The following is a 25070-nucleotide window of genomic DNA, read 5'->3' as shown; positions in this document are numbered from 1 at the left end:
ATCTAAAATTTTAATTTATTATATTATTGTATTCTTGCTGTTACTTTCAATTTTTCTGAAGGCGCCCAAAATACTTTTGGTAATTACTTTAGGCCTTTTATTTTCCAAGAAACCGGACGGAACGCTTAAAGACTATCTCATTTAGAATGACCTTTCTTATTTGAATGGTAAATTATTACAAACGAAAATATGTAGATTCTAATGCTGGCGCCACCATTACGTTTGCTTTACTATAATAGCATCGGGTATTTACGAGGATTAGAATTGGTATTACTGTGTATACAAGTAATGACTCAGACTTTTACTCACAATTATTTTTACTGTAAATACTCTTACTGTAAGAATACTCGCCTAATCAAACTTTGTATTCTGTAAGGAATGAAATTTTTCATTTGCAGTGTACAATTTTTATTTATTATAAACCAATTTTTTCGTTGAGCCAATAATTGCACGTCTCATAAGCGAAGCGGATGAGATTGTGCTCTACACTCGCTTTACAAAAATCAAGTGATTCCTTGAACTAAAATGGCGTCTATTTATTTTAAATTATGTCATAAAAATTTTAAAGAAAAAAATATTTGTAGGCGCTTAGACTCGGAGATATAACTAGAAAAATTACAGGAATTATTTTAATGGGATTATAAAATATTAATTGAAAAGATTTTTTCTTTTTTCTTTAGTCATAAATAATTGTATACCTATTGTCATCAAGCGCCATCTGCTTATACAGTTATTAGTACATTCAGTAATTATCCTTTCAATTGAATTGTATCTAATTGCTAAATCCTACCTGAATAAAGCCTTCTTATTCGATATGACTTTATCTGGATTTCAAAGGTCAAATTTTTGAACTATACTATTTTTCAACTGTAGCAAAATTTTGCTATACTGATCAGGTATTTGGCTGTACTTAATTATTTTCAAAATCAGTCTTAGGACATACTCCAACCTGATCAGACGGTAATATTCAAAGTTATTTCAAACGTTTACTAGTTGAAAATTTTGCCTATAATCGTTAATATATTTTTGATATTAACCAATAATTCTGTCAAAGATCCACTTTGATTAAAAACTACATCCGTGCAATACGTTTTGAAGCTCAATACAGTTTTCGATACTCTATTGCAAATTATTTTGGTGTAGTGATTTGATTGAGTGCTATTTTGTGAAATTATTTGTTTGATCAAAAAAACTCAAAATGTCGGGAAAACTCAGAATAATGCTTGCTCTGGACATAATGAGGCTGCCTGAAGAAGAAATAATTCAAGTAGCCAAAATTATAGAAAAATTACAACCTGATGCGATAGTTGATGGCGAGCTTGACTTTTGGTCTTTTTCATCAGCTATGCTCAGAAAAGTCTATATAGCGGTTCAAATAATAATGAGAAATAAACAAAAGTGTATTCTCAGTATGGAAGAATTGAAAAAGAAAGTTCAGGGAAATGAAGTTATGCTGAATGCCGTAAAAGAATACCTTCCGAACTATTTGTTTGAGGATGACAGTGACAGCGATAGTAGCAGCGATGAGGAAGTAATTGACAGTACTTTCCATAGTGATAAGACTGAAGAAAACTTCAAGAAGTTGTTAGACAGCAGCTACTACTGTAATGTATTTACTGATGATATAAATAAGTCAGTAAAGATCATTATGAAACGAGATATAAAAGTACATCTCGATTTAAGTGAATCAGATACTGACGGTGAAGACGAGATTGAAGAATCAATCCCTTTGGATCCAAGGTGCACCAAGGTGTCAATAGTCTTAGAACGGATAGATTATATTCTGACATCGGCGAAAAAAAATCCAGTGTCTATCCAACCTAGTAACCATGTTTTGACATAAGCGGATAAAAAAATGCTTATTCAACCTAGCAGCCAAGTCAAAAGAAAAAAAACCCTTGGAGTTCAAGAAAGAATATTGAACGCTTTCGGCAATTTAAGCGTAGGAAATAATTGTACTCATCAGATTTTTATTTATTCATTTTTGTACTCATTAATCAAATTTATGTTTTTGTATGAAACTTTTGTAAATTTTTAATTTTTTTTATATTTTTCATGTTTTATATAATAATCAAATGAATTGTTTAGTTTTTCAATTTTTCGACAGTTTAAAAATAATTTTTAAGAACAATTGTTATAAAAATAAATATAAGAAAGTGTTTTTTGTTACCAAATATTGTAAATATTAAACTTAAACATGAAGTTTTTAATTTTTATAAAAATCTAAAATATTTTCTTACAAAGCCATGTTAAGATTGAATAAAAATTTTTAATAATCCTAATTATTATTTTTTTTTTTTTATTATAATTATTAATTCAAGTTTAAAACATATTTTAATATGTACCCATTCTGTTATTTATTTAATTATGATAATGTTTAGGCAGCACTTACTCTTGGATCAAAATTTAATAAATAAAAATAAATAAACACTGTTAAAATGTATGTTTGAACAATTAGAATCTTCTAAGAGAAAAATATAGATTTTTTTGTAAACATATCAGTGAAAGCATATCTTAAATTCCGAATTAATATAAGTATTCCTTTGCATATCAACTGTACAATTGGACAATAAATTAAGCACGTACATCGTTAATCTGATGCTTTAGTCTAGTGCTTTAAAGTGTACAAGACAAGAATTAGTAGACCCTCCTCTTCGTCTGCCATTACCATTGTATATATAATAATTCAAATATAATCTAATATTATTATACATTCATAAAAGCAGATGCATATATGCAGAGATGCAGAAGTTAACATGGGATTTACCATTAAATTAATTGTATTTCCCGGCTCGACAGAATTTAATATAATAAAACCCGTCTATTAGCGTCTCCCTTCTGTACCTGTGCTTATTCATATAATTATATTGTATAACACATAACATATTACTGAAATATAAATAAGCCAATAATAACAGCAACGATAATTGATGTTATTATTAATTTTAGGGTTGAATTGTTTTTAATTGCGTAGCAATTGCGATTGCGGTTTATGTAGGTGTAATATATTGTATATATATTACGTGTAGGTACACACTGTGAATTATTTATGATGCAATAGCTATCGCCAGTTGTTAATGCAAGTAAATGCATAATATTGGAAGATGTGTCTACGGACCGGCACGCATACTAACGCTGTTAAGGTATACTAATAATAATGGAGTACGCGAGAGAGGCGGTGTCTTGTCATCAAGGCCTTGATCATGTTATCAAGACGATGCCAATACTTGTATTTGCTCCTGCCTAATTGTCTACGACTTTATTCCCTAGTCTATTCTGTGTACTTTGGGAATACTTCGGTTTATTTTTGGGAGTAATAATAAAGTAGACTTGTCGTTGATGGAAAAATTAAATGGGTTTGTGGTTATGATTTATAAGAAATTTTCTTAAGTGAAAGAATAATTAAATTAATAGACATCTGAAAATTATTTGGATTTTTTTCTGTAGAAAAAAAGTAAAGTGTAATAAATAATAGGTAATGATTAATTGGAAAAAATTACCATTTCAAACAGTAAAATCGTGATTTTAACAATCACTTTATAATATTTAGGTATCATTTAAATGCTACAATTTATTATTTACATGGAAGAAATTACTATTTCAAACAGTAATATTCGCTATGTAAATGTCGAAAATGTTTAAGGGGGTATTCTGGTCTAGAAATTTGAAAAAATCGATTTTTTTTTTTGCATATTTTCAAAGTTTAGACCCTTAAAAATATGTCCTTAAATGGATTTTTCAAAATTCGAATTATTTTCGAAGATACAGTCGATTTTGTGACGCAGCATCTAAGCCGGCCGATCGTCGCGAATCACACAATAAACAGTGGCAGTTCCTGGAAGACTTGAGCACTCGTTCTTTCCAAGAACTCTTTTGTTTTCGACATAAGCCTTCATATATATTCAATATATATTTTTATACTTCTATATATACCTTTATACATACTTAATATACTAGGAATATACATATTAAATATACCAGGAACTGTTCAATGCGAAAGTTATAATGTTGATATTGTTTATCATTTATTATTCTGTTCAGTTTAGTTTCAATCTTGAAGCGAAGTAGACAAGTGCTCTGTGGATAGTTTTGTGAAATAATAAATTTTGTTTTTTTTATTTGCTTAAAAATGTTTGGGATCCGAAACTCAAAATAACAATGAATCGCTCAATTCATTAATATGGACTTTTGCTCCCAAGCATATTCACGCTGGATCTCAAACAATTCAAATTGCGAATTATTTAGCTGTTGCCATTTTTAATGAAGGTTATTTACCCATCTTAAAAATGATGGAACTTATGGGCATCACCGTTGGTACTAAAGCTCATTCATTTGCTATCAGACGTAACGAAGTTCGGATTGAGCGCTCTGAGCTACGAGCTACTGCTGCTTCCAAAGAAGGCAGAACAGCTCGATTAGCTGAAAGAACTTCACAAAACATCGAATATGAAGTTGAGGAAGGCCCAATGTATGGATCTGGAATCGCCGATTAATCCAAAGTGAGTATTGAATGTTATTATACGAGTTATTCTACTATAATTGTTTCTCAAACTTTAAACGCGTTTTTCTCAAAACTACTTTTTTTGAAGTGGTTGACATGATATCTCAAGTTCTACCCGACCGATTCTTTTGAAATTTGGTGGGAATCTTCTTTATATATCTCTCTATCGCGTCTGCCTTGGATTTTAAAAAATTTCAATTTGGAGTATTTTTGAAAAATTCGAAAAGGTCAAAAAAAGGGGGTAAAAAAAAATTGATGTTTCATGTCGACGCCATTTTGTGAATTTTTTTTTTTTTTTTTTGACTAAGGTCAACGCGATAGCGGCATCTTTACAGATTGAGAATTTTTCAAATTTTTTTGTTTCAGATCACTACAAGGGCTGGAATCATGTCAACCAGGGTGCACCGTTTTTTTTGTAGCCCCCACTTCACCGACCTGTAATTTGTCCAATTTATCATTTTTTTTTTTTTCAATTTTTTTTTATATTCTTGAAACGTTAATAAACATCATATACAAAAACCGATAGTAAAAATGTTCTTAATTTTTTTTTTATGTTAGTTTGAAAAATGCCTAAAATTTAGGCTTCTAGACCAGAATACCCCCTTAATATTAATATCAATTTGTTCATCCTCAGCATCAAAACAAGGTTGAAAAAAGAATTTATTTTTTAATAATTGAGTCATAAATATTTTAAATCAAGACCAAAATTTTCTAAAATTAAACAAAAATTATTTTACAGCGTAAAATATTTTTTTCAAATCAAGTCCTTCAGAAGAAATAAATTATATTGAAATGTCGACTCCCCTAAAAAAAACTTTTCAGAATAAATACTCGGTCTTTTAAAGCTTTCTAGATATAGAAATAACTTAAAAGCCAAAAGTAATTGCCCAGTCTCGGTTTCCCCGAGAAAATAATTAAAATTTAAATTGAAAAATCAAAAAATGATATTATTTAATACGCTTTAAAAGCCTTTGTTGAGTTAGCAGTTAAAAAAACAATGAAACTTTTAACATTATACCTCCAGCAGCTTTTATTTTCTCATCATTATCCTTCTTTTTCCCTCTCACTTCTCATTTCTCGTAATTATAATCATAACCATAAAATAATAATCCTGTGAAATAACCTCTACGATGTTAACTATCTTGGCTAAATAATTATTATAATTATTAAAAGCTCCGCAACTTAGTGTTGAATTTTCCCCTTAACTACCAAAAATAGATTAGTAAATCCGTAGGTTGCTCAATTAAATATAAATCAATACAAAGCTACCATATTTTTCAACAGTGATCAAAATAGCAGGTAAGAGCTTCAGTGAATTGGAATTAGAATTAAAATTAAATGTTGCACAGCGAAACTACTGAATTGGCTTTGATATCAGATACAGACGGCTACGAGCTACAATGGAACGCAGAGAATAGAAGGAAGTACTTCAAGAACAGTACTATGTATTACGTTTAATTTGTATGCACGATTGTGACCATATGTAAGTTAATTGATTCTAAAGTTGTGTTGTAAACGAAATTTAAAATTATCACACGTTTCTAATTTTAAGAAACTTAAAAATTTAATGAAAAAAAAAATTTTTTCTGAGAACTTTAGATAATTAAATCAATATAAAAACTTTAATTTGGACTTGTAAATTCACGATAAAATAAATAATAACTCGATCAATTTGAACATTGAAGGTAAATTTGAACATTTTTAGAACTGTCTCTATTATTATTTCTGATAGAATTTTATTGCGCTATGAATCAAAAATCCGTTTTTGATTCAAGAAGATTTCACTTCGATCAAGGTCATTTCGATTGTTCTACACTGAAAAAAAAGTTTTTTTTTTCACCCAGAATACAAAGTATTTTTATCCAAGTTTTTTTTATATCCAATGTACGTCTTCTTAAATATTTAATTGAATTATAATTAATTAAATTTTCTTAAATTTAATTATACCTGTTAAATTAATTATTATTAATTTATCAATTATAATTAGGGCCAGGAAATTGGCGTTTTTTCTTTATTCAAATTTAAGGTTAAACATATGAATGCTTATTTAAACAACTGTGAAAGTCCTGGCCCTAATTATAATAAAGAGGTCCACTGTATTATAAACATATTATATGCATCTGTGTCAAATGAAGTTAATTTAAGTCGGCCATATTTTTATTTTGATATTTTGCTGAAGAAGAAACCGAGTTTTTTAAAAATCACTATTCTTATTAGTGCACGGAGAAAAAAATTTTGCTATAGGAACTCTATAGTAGTTAGTTAATTGTAAAAAGTTCCAGTAGGTTAACGTATTCTTATAGTAACAATACCGTTTGGCTCCTGCAACTCTACATCGTTGAGCTCTGAGAGCTAAACGTTATTTACCTCTCACAACTCTACAGGATCGTTCTAAGACTATAACAAATTTTTGGAAATTTAATAAATACATGCGGCAGAATGAATTTATATTGCCAACAATAATTGTATTTGACAAATAAGAATAGTATTGTAATAGAAATAAAATAATAATAGAATTAATATTACAAATAAAAATTATTTGTAAAATAAAAATATGGTCGTCACAAAATTATCTCATTTTCTTAATTATATCAATAAATATTGGACATAAAATCACTACCGTATATGCACAAGAAAAGATAAACGAAAATAAATTTTATTTTGTGTTAAATGGGGTCTTTTTAATGTATTCCGATAACTTATCACTTATCACAATATATTCAACTAATAAATCCACAGATTCGGTAGAATCTGGCGCCAAGTTCCGTTCAAATCCGTTGTAAACGGAGCGCCAGACTACCGAGTGTGTTTACTGTAAGCAGAACGGTATTTCGAGGTTGCAAAATTTTATTTAATTCGACGGTACTTCTTGTTCCTAAATTTTATATTATAACAGTAATTCATACTTTATTTTACTGATATCAATTAATTATATTCAATTATAACCATTAATTTACTTGAAATTATTAAATTTTATCAGCAAAAACTATAGCAAGCTCAAAAATTTCGATCCTGACTTTTTTTCGATGTAAAAAGTGACATGCCACAGACTAAGTAATTTGAGAATGCATGGTAATCCTCCAATAGATGGGAAACTACAGTTAAAAAAATAAATTTCACAGCTTGCATCTACACCCGCCAGGGTGCGCTGCAATTATTTTTACATAAACTGTAGCTTCAAGGGGATAGTTTGTTATAAAAATGCAGCCAACTTGAGATTTAAGTTAGTACCAATTGCAAATTTTTATTATAATTACAAAAAATACTGAAATCCGAACAAAAACAGTTTCACTGTAAAAAAAATCGCGCCAAGTCCACGTTCATAAGACTATTAAGAAAAAAAAAATTTTTTTTTCTTTACATAAAGATATAAAATAGAAAAATTAAAAAATCCAAGTAACCGATATGATTGTATATGATTTTCGGAAATTAAAAAATTTTGTTGTAAAATTTAAAAATTAAAAATTTTGGAACGTACTTGGTGTGCGTCATTGTGTATTTTAATTTTTTTAAAGTCCTAGTAAATAGATTTTACGAATTTCATTAAAAGTAAAATATTTTGCAACCACGCACACTAAATACGTTCCAAAATTTTTTTTTTATTTTTTAAATTTACAACAAAATTTTTTTTAATTTCCGAAAATCCTATACAATCATATCGGTTACTTGGATTTTTTAATTTTTCTATTTTATATCTTTTTGTAAAGAAAAAAAAATTTTTTTTTTTCTTAATAGTCTTATGAACGTGGACTTGGCGCGATTTTTTTACAGTGAAACTGTTTTTGTTCGGATTAAATTAACAGTCACTGCAAATGAACCTTGAAAAACCATAAATACAAAACTGTTCTAACGAAATTCAATTTGACAAAAAAAAATCTATTTCCTTAAATAAATAAATTGGGAACTTAATTGTCCTCATATATTTTTAATAATATGGATTAGTAACAAAATAATTTGTCAGTAACGAAATAATATGTCAGCGCACTCCACTACTGTGCAACGTAGAGCGCTCCCAACTATACCGTTTGGCTCTGAGAACAATCCCATAGAGCTCTGAGAGCTCAACAACATTGAGTTATCAGAACTAAATAACATTTTGTTACTGTAACTCTACAACGAACAGTAAACTGTGTATAGTTGTGGTAACTCTACAGTTACGTTACCAGAACGAAATTTTTTTTTCCGTGTGTAAAAATAAACTAAGGTATTCTCCACACAGGTATACCAGTTTCTTTAGTGGAAGGAAAAACTTCCTAGGTGAAAAAAAAACTTTTTTTTTAGTTAGAATTCAATCAGCCTAGGGTCACAAATGACTAGTGAATCTAATTCAAGCCAACAGATGGACGGTCCATCTTCCCTCCGAGAGTTTTATTCCCTCTTTTTTTTTTAGTGTAAATAATTTTTTGAATCAGAAAAAATGATTCTACAAAGGATAATTCTTTCTTTCTATTTATTTTGAACGAATATCAATTATAATTAAAAAAAAAAAAAATTGGAAATTATAAATCAAACGAGGAATTTTCGGCAAACTGAAAAAAAAACTACTTGATTCTTAAGATATGTTCTTTATCTAAAAAATTTATTTTTAAAAAAGCCTATTGTTTTGAATGTATTGTATCCATTTGAATATGCCAAGGCAAGTAGGCCAAATGGCATACATTAGAATGGTACATTAATCTATGGAAGTTTTACATACAGAATATAAAGAAGTATCATAATAAACTTGAAAAGTAAGTACATACTGCAAGGTATAATAAGTAATTTATACTATAAGAAAAAGTTTTATATAATATTATAAGTTTTAAGAGATTTAACCAAGATAAGCTTTACGCTAGCAGTTATTTCAAAAATTGCTCGTTTTAAAACTTCATATTGTAATAAAAAATAAAATACAAAATTTCAAGATCAAGTATATATTATCGTCGTAAGATGCAGTTAAATTTGACATATCGCTGTGAAAAATTTTCATGGTAATTTTACAAAAAGTGTTTTGGAAACTACATTAGTAAAACATTTAGCCAAAATTTGAATCGGTTATTTTTATAATGGAAATTTACAGAAATTTTTAACAGTATATACAATAACAATTTTTTCCAAAACTAACTATTCATATTTTTAGACAAAAGAAATGAAAATTTTATGCTTGCATCCATATTGAAAGGCATTTGAAACTTATTTTTTATGGTATAAAAAATAAGAGAAATGTGTTAATTATGATTTTTAATTATGATGGGGATTTCTTGCAACGGAGCTACCAGCTACGTCAGCTGGTAGTGGAGTTGCTTAGCTTAGATTCAAATCCAGATCGCAGGTCACGACCATTAGTCCATGTTCCACGGCATGACCGAGCAGCCAGATTGCCTCGTGTTCAGGCCATTGATATGCAGATCCTTAACAAATTAGCTTCACACACCTCTGCAGCTCTATTTGTGACACCATTAATCACTTTAGACATTTCGTATCCCGCACAAAGCTAAATAATCATCAACTGTAGTTAATTAATTTGGGAAGATCAATTAACTCCGAAGATACCCATTTAATAATAGAGTATATGATTGAGAAAATTAGGAAAATTTTGTCTCCTAAATATTTGTACGATAAAATGTTCATTTATTATGGAGCAGTTATAGATAAATAAAAATTTCAAGCTTGATAAAATTTATTTATTTACTTTTGTAAATTTAACAGTAATGTTAAATATTAATTTATATAAATTAAAAAGAAAAGGAAATTTTGCGACGGACGTATTCTTATTATAAAATGATTTTTTTGTAGTGAAATTTGGTACCATTGATAAGTTTGTGATCGGAAAAATTACATTATATATAATGTAACGTGGCGCTTTGTGTAAAAAATTGGAAAAATTACAGTTTCAGATTGTAATTATTACAGATTTTGTAAGAAGTACATTGAAAAATGTAAATATTGCATCGAAAACTCTGAAAATTAAAATTCAAAGTTTGAATTTAGAAAAATGTTATTTTGAACTGTAATTTTTTTAGTTTTAAATACGACGGGACAATCGAATTACTATTTATAATGTAATTTTTCAATTTTTCTTTTTTTCGTGTACTTTATTTTTTTTTCACTATAAAATTGATTTTTGTGTATGTTTAAATAATATACAGCAAAAATTAACCACTAATATTACGATTTTACTGTTAGAAATTATATTTATTATCAATTCATTACTCCCCGGGTCGAAAAATTTAAACTGATTTTAAGCTAAATGATCTGCATCTGAACTTATTGATCTGTATTTGAACTTTTAAAAACATTTTCATCTGTATTTGATCTACTATTGAAATTATTTTTGATCTGTTTTAAGTCTAAATAACTTTTTAGTAAAATAATTGAGCAACTATGAATATTTTATGCTGTTTCTAATCTCATGAGACTAAAAAGTTTTAAAAGTTTGATCGGTTTTTAGTCTAGTTAATTTATAGATGGACTTTATGTATTGTTTTCAAATTCAATATGAAATCTTATCCTGTTTTCGTTCTATAATTTTCACTCTAAATGCTCGAAGGCCAAAAGTCGACTAAGATAATGACTTATAATTTTTTGGACTCAAAAGTATCTCATTAAAAATTATAAGTCGCATTTATTTGAAAAAATAAGTTAATTTAAAATATATTTAGGCGCTCTCTTGTTTTATGAACTGAACATCGATTATAACCTTACATCTGTCATATTTATTTGTCATAGCTTAACATTTCATGGATTATAAAAGTTTTGTAACTGTAAAATAATAATAAATAAATATATTATTATTATTTTTATCTAATTCGTAAAAGGTCTGTTTTTGATCTACAGGCGATCAAAAACCGACTAAAAATTATGGAACGTTTTGGTCTGTTTTTGACCTTGATGCGATCAAAACCAGTTAAATGATTGTGACAAAAAGTCTGATTTTGGTCTTGAAACAATAGAAAACAATTTTATTATAACATCAAAAATGATCTGAAATTGGTCTGAATTGGGAATAGTACAGGCAAAAGCAGATTAAATTCTTATATAAAATAGATACAGATAATAAAATTAAATTGAATGAAAAATGTTAAAAATTTTTATTAATCATAAAACAGACTAAATTTTTTGATCCGGGTCTTTATTATAAATCCACTATTATTTATTACAATTTAGTTTTTTCTGTGTAATAATAATAATTATTATTATTATTATTATTATTGTTAGTACTATTATGATGAAAATTTGAAATTAAAGTCTGATGATTCCCGACAAATAATAACTCTTATTAAGGAATAACTTGGAGATTAAGGGTTGGGAAGTTGATTCAAGTGGAAATTGAGTAGCACTTAGTAGAGTTATTTTTTTTAGTTTCTTCCTCCTCGGAAGACTTTTCGTCGACGATTTGGTCTCTTGTTTAGTTATATCCGTAAGAAGAGAGAACCGGCTGCCGTCTAGTCCCAATGAGTATCACAGGGAATGAATAAAGTTAGAGCGGATGAGAGAATAAGTGAAGTACTGATGATAAGTATGGCCGAGAAAAGAGGACAGTTTGGAAGAGAGAGCGAGAGAAAGAGAGTTTTGTTGGAATATAAGGGGAGTAAACTTCCATCGCCATTATACTTAAAGTCTATTGTGTTGTCCGACAGAGACCTAGAAAAACTGATAGCAGACAGGAAAGTACCACCCTAGTTTCAGCGTCATTTACTGATGTACCAATTATCTTCGATATCAATTATACATTTTTTTCTGATGAATTGTCTCCGGAAATAAATCAAATGTTTCAAAAATCCGTTTTATAAAAACAATTTCAGTTATAAAATTAAAAAAAAAATTATTGTACCCAAATATAGAACTTTAATTCATTAAAATCAGGAAAATAATTCCTCAAGACTCATCACCGCAGTAATATTATATGATGCAAAAAAATTCAGTGTCAAAAGAAATCCACACTCATTTAAGTTGTCCTCTTGACAATAAAAAAAAAAAAACATTTCACCCCCGGGTGCTTTCACTCTATACTTTTCGTGTTTCTCATTCTTCCGTTTACTTTCACGCTCATCATAAAATATAAATTTCATCCGTGTTAAATACTTAGATTTTTTACAGTACTTTTTGTTATGCTTTATTGTTATCTCGACACGTGGAAACCACCGGAGAAAACTTGTCACATGATTAATGTTTCGCGACGTTTAATGCGGTTTTTGATTAATGGGGTCATCTTTCAAAACTAGAGTGTTATTATCAATCTTCAAACAATGAAAAATTTCACTATTTTTATGATTATTTTTATTAATATTGCTATTTTTTTTAAAATTATTTTTATTGTTACACAGTAAAAAATTAGGGGTGATTCTTCACTGCTATCACTTGGACTACTTGAGTGAAGGAATAAAATACTCCTTTTTTTATTAGCAAAGTTAATTTGAATTTTCATCCAAAGAACATCCGAGTACGGAGTTTTTATGCTTTAGTAAATTCTAATTAACTTAAGTTTCAAATGCCAAATTAATAACTAATACTTTAAGTCTTCCTGATAAATCCTAACGTAATGAGTAAAAAATTATTAACATTGCTTCTTTTAATTAAATAAAATTAACTAGCAATCTTGCAGTCACTATGTGACTTCCGTGACTTGTGAACTATAAATAAATAAAATTTTGCTTTATTAAATAATGAATTTTGTTCAATTGCACTGTACTTTTTTTAATATTGACGTTTTTAAAGATATAAGCTCATCATGATGTTACACTCATTAAGAGCTTTCATTTGAGTACCCACATGCATTTTCATATATTTTTCATATATACATATATATATATATATATATATATATATATATATATATATATATATATATATATATATATGCTGCTATATATATATATATATATATATGTATATGAAAATATATCAAACTGCAATGTATGTCTTCTTAATGAGTGTAACATCATGATGAGCTTATATCTTTAAAAATGTCAATAGTTCACAAGATACAAAGTCGTTTCTTAATTATGTTAAATTGCACGGTACTTTCCTAACTACTGACATTTTTAAAGATATAAGCTAATCCCGATGTTACACTCATCAATAGCTTTCATTTAAGTACCCACATGCATTTTCATATATTTTTCATATACAGTGTAAACTCTATATAACGACACTGAAGGGACCGTGAATTTTATGACGTTATAGAGAGTTGACGTTAAATAGAGAGAAGAAAAATTAGAATTAGAAAAAAAAAAGTTTACTTTAGACCATATTTTTACTGTAGTTATGTGCATAGAAAGCAATTTTATTTATTTATTGATTTATTCATTAACAGCCCTATTGCGTGTATTCTGTTATTTTTGTCTGACGTATTTTTTTGCACCAATAATTTTGTTGTATTTTTTTACATATCGACGGTCTAATTAGCAATTGGTCTAACTCCTTATTTTGTAGAGGGTAATTTTTTAACATTTTAATGTAGCAATAGTCAAATTATAAATTATTTGAATGATCCAAACCAAAATATTATACCTCTATTAGATATTAAATGGTTTTTTTAAGTGATAATAAAATTTTCACAAATTGTTTCTTTGAACAAATGAATCGTTTATTTGAGAAACCCCACAAGTTATATGGAAATCCCATATGACTTATGGGGTTTCTCAAATAAACGATTCAAATGGAAGATTGTCTAAAATGGAGTTAGACAATTTGTTAATTAGAACGTCGATATTTTTTTCATATCTTGCGATATTGAGGGATCTTGGTCATAAAGGAGATATTTTCCTAATAATTTAGCTGAATTTCTTAGAAAGTTCGGAATGCATGATGCCACTTAATTGTTGTCGTTATTGAGAGTGAGTATAATGCTATATAGAGTGTATCATTGTATGAAAGACAAGCTAAACCAACCAAAGACAAGTGATTTTGACGCTTTAAGGAGTTTGTCGTTATATAGAGTAACGTTATATAGAGTTTACACTGTATTCATATATATAATATATATAAATATATAAAAAATTGATGTCGGTATTTAAATGAAAGGTCTTGATGAGTGTAACATCGAGATGAGCTTATATCTTAAAAAATGTCAATAGTTCACGAGATACAGAATTATTTTTTAATTATGTTAATTTTTAAAAAATACTAAAATTTATTTTTTATATAAAATTGAGAAAAATGGTAATACTAATTTTAAAAATCTCTCAATACGTATTTTGTAATTAATAGGGAAGATTAAATCAATTCAAAATCATTCACTCCATAAATTTTTTACATTGTATTATTATTATCATTATTATTATGACTATTATTTTTAACAAAGCTTGTAAAATTTTAATGTTACAGTAGAACTTTAATACAAACTTCTCTTTGAATCAGACATAAATATGAATATGTAAATCAAGCAGTGCAAAATAGAGCGAGACACACATTATTGCCACATAACGCACTCATACATATATAAATATATACCCAGAGGAAAACATAGTGACTATAATGTAACATTAACCTACGATACAGCTCTTATCTTATGTTTTCATCTTATTTTCACGCTCAAATGTATACTCAGTTCTAGTCTCTTGCCCGTGTACCTACATATTCTAAAAGCTTGCAACGCTTTTCATCTCCGCTCGCTATTTTGCACTAGACTGAAAATTCTCAAACCAATGGACTTACGTGTAATTAATTGTTCTACGGTTTAGTTATACGTGACATGAATTCTATTTTATTACACTTGTGGCTTGATTTATTCAATTTAACACTTTATTATTTTTTTAAAAAATATGTTACCCAATAAAAATACCTCTACATATTTTTTTTTATTCCTACAAAATATAAGAAAATTTTTGTATTAAAAACTTTTAAATTTAAATTTAAAAAACAACACTTTAATAATATTTAAAATTGTCTGTGTACATTGTCCGCTTAAATATAGTACAGAGTGGACGAATTGTCATCGGATTATGACGTTGACAGTATTGAATATAATTGATACTGAGTACTGAGTACTGACGAATAAATAGAGCGATAGGTGAAAATGACAGACACGTAGAAAATTCATACTCACAATTATTCCATCACACTCATAATTGCCCGTTGAATTTTACCGAATAGTATTTTGCATATGCAACGGAAATTATAAAATCATTAGTTGATGAATAAACGGTATCAATTGATTGGAAATTAAACTCATTATGTCATTGTATAATGCTTGGGCTCGTACGTTTGATTGTTATTAATTGCAGCGTAAAAATATTTAATAGCCTATCAAACGTTTCATTTAAATCACTGTATGGTATTACACAACTTGTTTTTGATGACAGATTTCAATTTATGATGATAAGTATTTAGACTGCATTCGAAAATTCTCTATCTTTGGATACATAATTAAGAAATAACCTTGTATCTTGTGAAATATTAACATTTTTAAAGAAATAAGCTCATTCCGATGTTACACTCATCGAGACCTTTCATTTGAGTACCCACATCAATTTTTCATATATTTATATATATTATGCATATGTATTTATGAAAAATTTATCAAAATGCATGTGACTACTCAAATGAAAGCTCTTGATGAGCGTAACATCGGGATGAGCTTATATCTTTAAGAACGTTAATATTTAAGAGAGTACAGTGCAATTTAACATAATTAAGAAATGACCTTGTATCTTGTGAACTATTGAAATTTTTAAAGATATAAGCTCATTCTGATGTTACACTCATCGAGACCTTTCATTTAAGTACCCACATCAATTTTTCATATATTTATATATATGTATATATGAAAAATATATGAAAATGCATGTGAGTACTCAAATGAAAGCTCTTGATGAGTGTAACATCGGGATGAGCTTATATCTTTAAAAACATCAATGGTTAAGAAAGTACAGTACAATTTAACAAAATTCATTATTTAATAAAGCAAACTTTCATTTACTTATAATTCACAAGTCACGGTAGTCACATAGTGACTGCAAAGTTGCTAGCAATGATTTATTTTTTACATATATTAACATTTATATGAGCAAAAAAAATTAAATTAAAAAATATTATCTAGTTAAAAATTTTTGTCTATTTATAACCACTCTTAAAACTTAGCATAATATGTTAAGTGTTGAAAAGAATATGAAATCGTTAAAAGGCACAAAATCAAATCAAAAAGTTTCATAATACTAAATTTAATTTAAAAAAAAAAAAAAAACTATTTTATCATACAAATATACCAGAGAAAAAAGTACCTGTGACACTTAAATATGATAGAACCAAAAATGATTGACTAATAGCATTTCTAAGTTAATTTATTCTGCCAATACGTACTGCAACATTATAAAAAAAATACTCGATGGTTCTTTAGCGAGTCAATAATACGTCAATACTTTGATAATGCGCGTTAAATTACCAATTAGTGTCATTCCATCAAAGTTAACATGAATAATGAAAAAAAAAGTAGAGAAAATTCGAGTAGAGGTAATTTACTCGATTTTTCGCAGGTAAAAATTACCCAATGCAACTCAATGAATAATTTTTTAGATAAAAATCTTTTTTCTTGAGCAACTGTAATTTTCTCGAAACAAATTCTATTAAAAGTAAAGCTTTTAATAAAACTTTATGTATTACTACTTATTTATATTATTACCGAGGTAATTTTTAGTCCGCGTGCATACAAAAGTGTGAATGTGACAAGAAAGTAAAAGTTTGCTTATTTATTACTGCTTTTTTGCGCAGTAAAGAAATATTCCAAGGATACAAATGCGAGAAAGATGTTACGAGTTTGGTGAAAATGTTTTTTAAATAAAAAAATTCTGAAGAATTTTCTTTAAAAGTTTACAAAAAAAGGTCGATGTATTACATTTAAATTTAGTTACCAAAAATTAATTCTGCTACACGAATAATCGATACTTTTTCTTTTATTCATAAAAATTTGTTGGTACTTTTACTAAACTCGGAAAAAATTTCCATACAATTCCATAAAATGAATAAAAGTATAAATGTAAAAAAATAATTAAAGCGATAAAATTAAAAGGACAAAAGAATATCGATTTGAAAGTTCAAAGCGAGAATTCTCGTTGGAGTTTTCAAAGCTCATTTACTGACTCGAATAATTATTTTAATGAATAATTTTAGGTTTGAATTTAATTAGATATTTGCACATTAATATATATATAAATAGACGATTGGTTGAAGTTAAATAATTAATTTGGATTAATTTGAAAGGTTGTTTGGAAATGAGAGCGGGAAAATAAAAATTTGAGACAATTGAGCGTATTTGGTCGGGCGACGGCAAACATAAGCAGTAATATCAGCAGTATTGAGTGAGAAATTATTTACTGAGGGTTTGTTTACATCGGGTGTTAGAATAGTGTTTGGTTGCGTGTAGCTGTGGAGGTTGATGTTGAGGTGGATAGTGTGTGCACGGGTGTGGTAGTGATAGGATGAATCGAATAGTGCATATTGCCGAGACCTCAGTTGGTTTAAGTGATGTACACTGGGCTTTGATCAGCCTGATGGATTATCAAGGCTTGCATAATAATATTAATTTATCATTCATCATTGTTGTTATTGTTACTAATATCAACATTCTGTCATCAATCTTGTTTTTATATATTGTCGTTTATGATCTGTACATAATGATGTTACCTGAACAGATTTTATCGTCGTTACGGTATTGATTTATTCATTTTTATAGTGCAATTCAAACATAGTATTAGACAGAAAGAAATTTTTTTTTTAAATTAAAGTAATCGTAGGACGTTCCGCAAATTATGATCTAATTACAATTCTTTAATGATTATTTACAAATACAATGTAGAAAAAAATAGAAAACTACTATTAATTTTTACTGTAATGTATCGGTAAAAAAAAAAATAAATGAGATTAATAATAAATATTTTTTACTATTTATAAACTAAAAATTGAAAAATTAACGTAAAGTGAAATGTTTTTACTGAAAATACTCGAAAATTTAAAGAACTCTCCAGGAAAAATGAATCTTAAAATCAAATAATAAAAACTAGCAACCTTGCAGTAACTATGTGACTGCCGTGTGCTTGTGAACTATAAATAAATAAAATTTTGCTTTATTAAATAATCAATTTTGTTAAATTGCACTGTACTTTTTAAACTATTGATTTTTTTCAAGATATAAGCTCATCCCGATGTTATACTCATCAAGAACTTTCATTTGAGCACCCACATGCATTTTCATATATTTTTCATATATACATATATATAATATATATAAATGTATGAAAAATTGATGTGGGTACTCAAATGAAAGGTTTCGATGAGTGTAACATCAAGATGAGCTTATATCTTTAAAAATGCCAATAGTTCAAAAGATACAAGTTCATTTTTTAATTATGTTAAATTGCACTGTACTTTCTTAATTATTGACATTTTTAAAGATATAAGCTCATCACGATGTTACACTCATCAAGAGCTTTCATTTGAGTACCCACATGCATTTTGATATATTTTTCATATATACATATATATAATATATATAAATATATGAAAAATTGATGTGGGTACTCAAATGAAAGCTCTTGATGAGTGTAACATCGGGATGAGCTTATATCTTCAAAAATGTCAATAGTTCACGAGACATAGGGTCATTTCCTAATTATGTATCTAGAGATAGAGCATTTTCGAATGCAGCCTAAATACTTATCATCATAAATTGACTATTGATGAGAATGATATAAAACCTTGAAAAGGCACAACTCCAGGTCAAGACTTTTTCAACGATACCAAATTTAAACATAGAAACCCATTTTGTTATATAAATACACTGACCAAATAATTTTGCTTATTCTCTTAATAATAGAGATTTTAAAAAATAATAATAACAACAAAACGATACATTAAAATGAATAAAAATCTTTCTTATTTACTAGAAGCAAATTACAAAAAGTTCTTTGTTGAAATAAAATGAAATATATGAAACATTAAGAATACCGCAAAAATACTCTATTCCAGCGCTATTTGTACTTAAACTCGCGGTTTTCTGTATTATAGCACTTTAAAGCTTTAAAATAATCATTTAAGAAAACACGCTCAACGCGCCTGCAATTTATTACTCTGCAATGAAGCAAAAATACTCATTTATTAATGCGATTAATTTTTTTTTTTACACAAAAAAATTTTTTTATGCCAAAATCTATACACTGATAGAAGGATTTGTTTATAGTTAAAAATATTTGTTAATATTTAACAAATCATTTATTAGAGACCACTTTTTAGTCCTTAACAAATATTTTTTAGTATTTAAAAAGATTTATTAATCTTTAATAAATGAATATCAGATTTATTAAATACAAACGAATGATTTTAAATACTAAGAAATATTTGTTTAATACTAAAAAATGGTCTCTAATAAATGATTTGTTAAATATTAACAAATATTTTTTAATACAAATAAATCCTTCTATCAGTGTACACTTTTTATCAATTAATTAAATTCAAACTTTTACTTGAAAACTTGTGATTTCATTTAAAGTTGAAAAGATACGAATTTCTAAGTGAATTTAAAAAACAGATAATGACATAAAAGTAATAATATGATCCGTAATTCACCTGCAAATGTTGATTCACTTATTCATTTTTGAATAATAGGATGAAAGTATATGCTATATTATTACTCGGAAAAAAATTATAAAAATAGCGACAATTTATACGGAGAGGCGACACCAGACTTTAAAATTAGGCAGCATTACTCGACTGATAAATGGAATTCTTGAGTAGAGTATAGAAAATTTAAATTTAATATAATCCTTACAAATTTAACATTTCCAAGTCGCGGAAAAGTATATGCGCCATATATCTGTTGTAGTTATAAGAAAATTTTAATTTAGAGCCAAAAATGTATGGTGAATTTTTTTTAACAAGACATGCAGATAAATGTCCCGAAAAGGAATTACAATTTATCATTATCACTGGTGGAAGATAACATATTTAGTTGGCGATATAAATGTGGATGTAGATTAGTGTCAAGTATAATCTACGGGCCGCGCTAAGTCCAGAGCATTATATATAAACTTGAACAGGATCACTGGAGGGATTAAAGATTAATTATCGGTTCCTTGATACATACGCTAATCAAATTATACGAAGCTCTCGTTTTGAAGATTATTAATCTGTCTGCTATTACAATTGATTATTAATGTTTGTCAAGTGGCATATTGATAAAGTGATTACATTTAATTCATCCCTAATCCTGCTCTGATTAAGTACATTGAAATTTAGATAATCTTTTGTGATTTAACTATCATTTTTTTCCTTTTAAATTTAATTACTTAACATTTAAAAATTAGTAATTTTTCGTTAGTTTTTTTTTACACAGAAAAAAAGGTTCACTTGAGCCAAGAAAATATTTTTCTTCCTAATTATTTTCTTGAGCGAAAAAAAAAATTTTTTTTGACACAAGAAATTTCACTTATTCTAACAAAATTAATTTTCTTGCTTTAAGAAATACGTATCTTGATCCAAAAAAATTTATTTAATTCAAGAAAATCTTGTTTTAAGAAAATTCAGCCTCTTGCTCCAAAAAATTTAGTTCTTGATAGAAGTAAATTTTCTTGTCTTGAGAAAATTTCTCTTTTACTCCAAAAAATTAAATATAAAGAAAGAAGTAAATTTTCATTAATATTTTTATTGATTAACATGTCAAATGGGAAGATCAAATAATATTTCATCATTTTTTTTCATTCAATATGTATAATTGCACGCTAAAATAATATAAAATGGGTATCAAATATTCAAGAGAAAAATTTTCTCAAGGTGAGAAAATTTTTTTCTCAGCTGAAGCAGGTAGCGCTGCTTTCCTAAAGTATCTAAAAATCTTGATCAAATATAAAAATTTATTGTATCAAGTATTTATGATAATTTGAATTAGGAAAAAATTACTTCCACCAAGAATAGAATTTAAAGAAAAATTTTTATTTCGGCCAACACAACTTCGGTTTTCCTTCAGGCACCCGAAAATTTTCTTGAGCTAAGAATTTTGTTCTCCAGCCAAGAAATTTTTCTTTCTGTGTACCTCACTTTTGAATTATTCAATCAATCGACTCAAAACTTCAAAAATAATTTTTTTGTCAAATACTCTCAGGCAAATATAGCGAAAAGTTATAAGAATACAGAACCAATCATTTTTATAATTTTTCAATAGAAAAATTGGTTCCGTAATTTAAAATAAAAATAGTTCCGCATCAGATATTCTAGTCACCACGTTGCTAGTTACTGTCAAATAAAAAGCATTGAATCCGAAAAAATATAGTAATTTTAGTAGCATTGATTCGATACCATTACGTGATTAATATTAATCTAACAATTGGAAAGGGTCCAAGAGCTGAAATCCGAGAGCCAAGTGCATTAGATAAAGAGCGGGGAAAAAACAAAGATGACCTATACCCATGGGATTCAAGACAAACCACTTTTGATATTACGGAGCTCAGCCCGACCGTCAAAATTCAATTCATGTATATTACAATAAAAACATATTGAATAATAAAAATTTTTCTGGTTTTTCTAGCGTCGAGTTTAACAATTTAACCCGATAGTAAAATTTATTATAGCGTATTTTATCTATTAATTCAAAATTTATCCTTCGGTAGAAGCTAAATTTGATTTAATTTGGTGAAACGCAGCACCTAATTTCAATGCATAAATTAGTGTTACGCAGACTTTACTTTGTGATACACTAAATTGGAATGTATGGTAGGTACTGGATATTTTTTTTCCATTAAAAGTATTCAAAAGTAATGATATTAAATTTCTCTATTTGGGCACTAATGAAAATGAGCCGGCAATATTCGTGATTGAAATAGAATTTTTGTGAAAGGTCATTTAGGAAAAAATTTAACATGTGATACCTATTCTATTCGTTAGAAAAAAATTTGAATGAGTAGAAAAGACTGTTTGATAAATTTTAAAATAAAATGAAATAGAATATCTGTGGAATCAATAGGATCAACGGATTAATTGCATTTCTACCAGCTAGCAGTTCCCAGAGTAGTTTGATCTCGTGGACTAATTGTATCCAACAATCCGGTTTATCCCAAGTCAAGACACGGATTGCTCTGCGTACACTTTACTTGATAATCTTGGCTAGTCACGTATTCGAAGGATAATGAGATTATATATGATAATAGTTCCTCTCTTTTATAATATCTATAATCCGTTTATAAAGCTACTATTTTCAATTTCATTGTTGTTTTAAATTAATTTATTTAGATTATGGACAGAAAAAAAAATAACTTGGTTTGAGTAAATATTTGTTTCAAAATATTTACATTTCTTATTAAAGAAAATTACCCAAGTATTTTTTCTCTTGGTTTGAGGCCAATAAAATTGATCAAAGCCAGTACCGACTTTTCTTAAGAATTTTCTCTTTCAGTTCAAAAACATGCAGTTCAATATATTTTAGTAAGGTTATCGTATTTAATAAAGTTTTCGCAAAGTCTATATAAATCAAAGTTGTATAAAGTTTGATAAAAATTTACAATCTTGTGGTCAACCCTTTCGCTACAACTTTACTGAAAGAACTTGCACTTTAAGAGATAGGTTATTAATTTACTTGCTTCAAAAATATAGCTATAAATTTTTTAATTATTAACCAATGAATTTACACGGAAAAAAGATGATTTAAAAATTACACCACAAATGGTGTAAAAATCCAATTGTACGACCGGTGTTAATATTGGATTGAGGTGATACAAATATTGTATCACCGTGATGTAGATTTTACATTATAGTGAAGTAAATTATGCGTACCCTACACGCATGCGCCTGAATATTGTATAGGTTATAGGGTAGAAGTACCGTTTTTGGCCAGTTAACATTTGAATTAATTTATAAGAAATTATAATATTATAACCATATTTTTGTTGAGTTATAAAAAATTTATATTAAAAGAAATTGAGTTTGTAATGGTTTATTAATATAAAGTCATTTCTATCGTTTATTTGAACAATAAATGGCCATAAATGGTACAGTGGCCACAAACGGTACTTCTACCCTATTTGTTGTTGATGTTTCGTAGCGTATGTATTTTTTTATTTTTAAGAATTTGTTATAAAAAAACGTGAAAATAACATGTCTGATGATTTTGTATGTTCAATGCTAAAAAAATATTGTCTTGAAAAATTTATTTCAAGGTTTAAGGGTAAATATATCACCGCCAAGTTAGTTCCATTTAAAATACGTTGGATACAAAAATTCTATCACCTGGTAATGTAAATTTAGGTTCACCTCTGTCGACTTCACAGGTGATACAAAAATTGTATGACCAGATGAGATTTTAAAGCCACTTTGTTTTCCGCGTAGTTTATTTTCCTGTAGAAGAATTTTTTGATTATTTTAAAAATGCTAGTCAATAAAAATATCAAATTGATTTTGAATGAGAACAATAAATTGAAATAAAAAATAATGAGTTGTCTAGACGTGACCTTTTTGTCAAGTATTTTTTGCATACTCTCAATCTTTACATGAACGATCTGTCGCCCCAGTGATGTGGGTTCGAATAATGAACGTTCAGTGGCTTGATGCCGATGATATTCAATTTATTGAACTTTTTTGCGTCTCTCTCAATATTATATCTACCGTACATTACAACGGAAACGTCATCGAGCGTCGATTGCACTATTTCGATTTCAATCCACAAGAAAATGAATTTATATTGAACATCTATAATAACTGGAGCAGCTATAACTGGAAAATTTTTCGCAAGTACGTCCAATTAACAATTACAAACATAAATTGAACAACCGATGGAGTTTTTTCGACGGTAATTATTTTATAATTTTTTCTTAATTACGAGCAGTGTGTGGTACGTATAAAATTGAACTGCTTCACGCCCATTAAATTGACGGCGAGTTACCTATACTGTTCCTTCGAGTACAAGTGCACTTTGGTTAATTGGCGAGTTGCAGCTCTCGGGTTCGATGGTACCGTTTCGAAGCTTACTTTGACAGACTAAATTTATGTATATACGGTGTTACTGATAGTAAGATTTTTGAGTGCTAATTATGGCTTAAATTAACAAATAAATTATTATACAGAGAATTTATCAAAAAATGCTTCATAATATAAATATAATTCTTCTCAGAATTAATTTCACTCTGAAGGGATCAAATCAATTGAAAGTCATCCATTTCACAAATTTTTTACAGTATATTTATATTATTATTATGTAAGTTGTTAATTTTTGTAAAAATGTTTTATAAGATACATACTAATACTTTATATGTTTCAACAATAATATATTTTAAACTGTGAACTAGTATGATTAAAGTATAATTGTACTATGAATTTTTTACATACATTTTTGTATACAAAGATTATAAATTTTATGTTTATTTGTAGTTGCTGAGGAAGTTCTAATAAAAGGACCAAACGTTCAACTAGAATCAATACATAGTTTGAAATTATTGTCCTAAATTCCCGTGACCAATTTTAAGTTATTCACATTTTCTGGGCGTGATCAAGATTTTAAGATTATTATTATGGTTTTTAATTTCTAGTAACTGTGACTATCAAAACTTAAGTCCAAAAAAAGTAAACCTTTTTTAGAACAATATATAACTTGTGATGTGACAGCACTTTGCTA

The 25070-nt window shown here is 27.7% G+C and overlaps 1 protein-coding gene and 1 long non-coding RNA gene across 8 annotated transcripts in view; one reads left to right on the top strand and one right to left on the bottom strand.

Annotated features, from left to right (window-relative positions):
• The window catches only part of LOC123265694 (tachykinin-like peptides receptor 99D), a 128747-nt gene that overhangs the window by 58655 nt on the left and 45022 nt on the right, over positions 1-25070 (bottom strand). The window lies entirely within an intron of this gene.
• Positions 3984-5024, top strand: LOC123265700. The gene is made up of 2 exons (XR_006509636.1): positions 3984-4499; positions 4868-5024. It is a non-coding gene; the product is annotated as an uncharacterized LOC123265700 (long non-coding RNA).

This window comes from Cotesia glomerata, linkage group LG5 (genome assembly GCF_020080835.1).
Source record: "Cotesia glomerata isolate CgM1 linkage group LG5, MPM_Cglom_v2.3, whole genome shotgun sequence".
NCBI lineage: Eukaryota > Metazoa > Arthropoda > Insecta > Hymenoptera > Braconidae > Cotesia > Cotesia glomerata.
The sequence above is the reverse complement of the archived record's forward strand: the minus strand, read 5'-3'. Positions and strand labels throughout refer to the sequence as shown.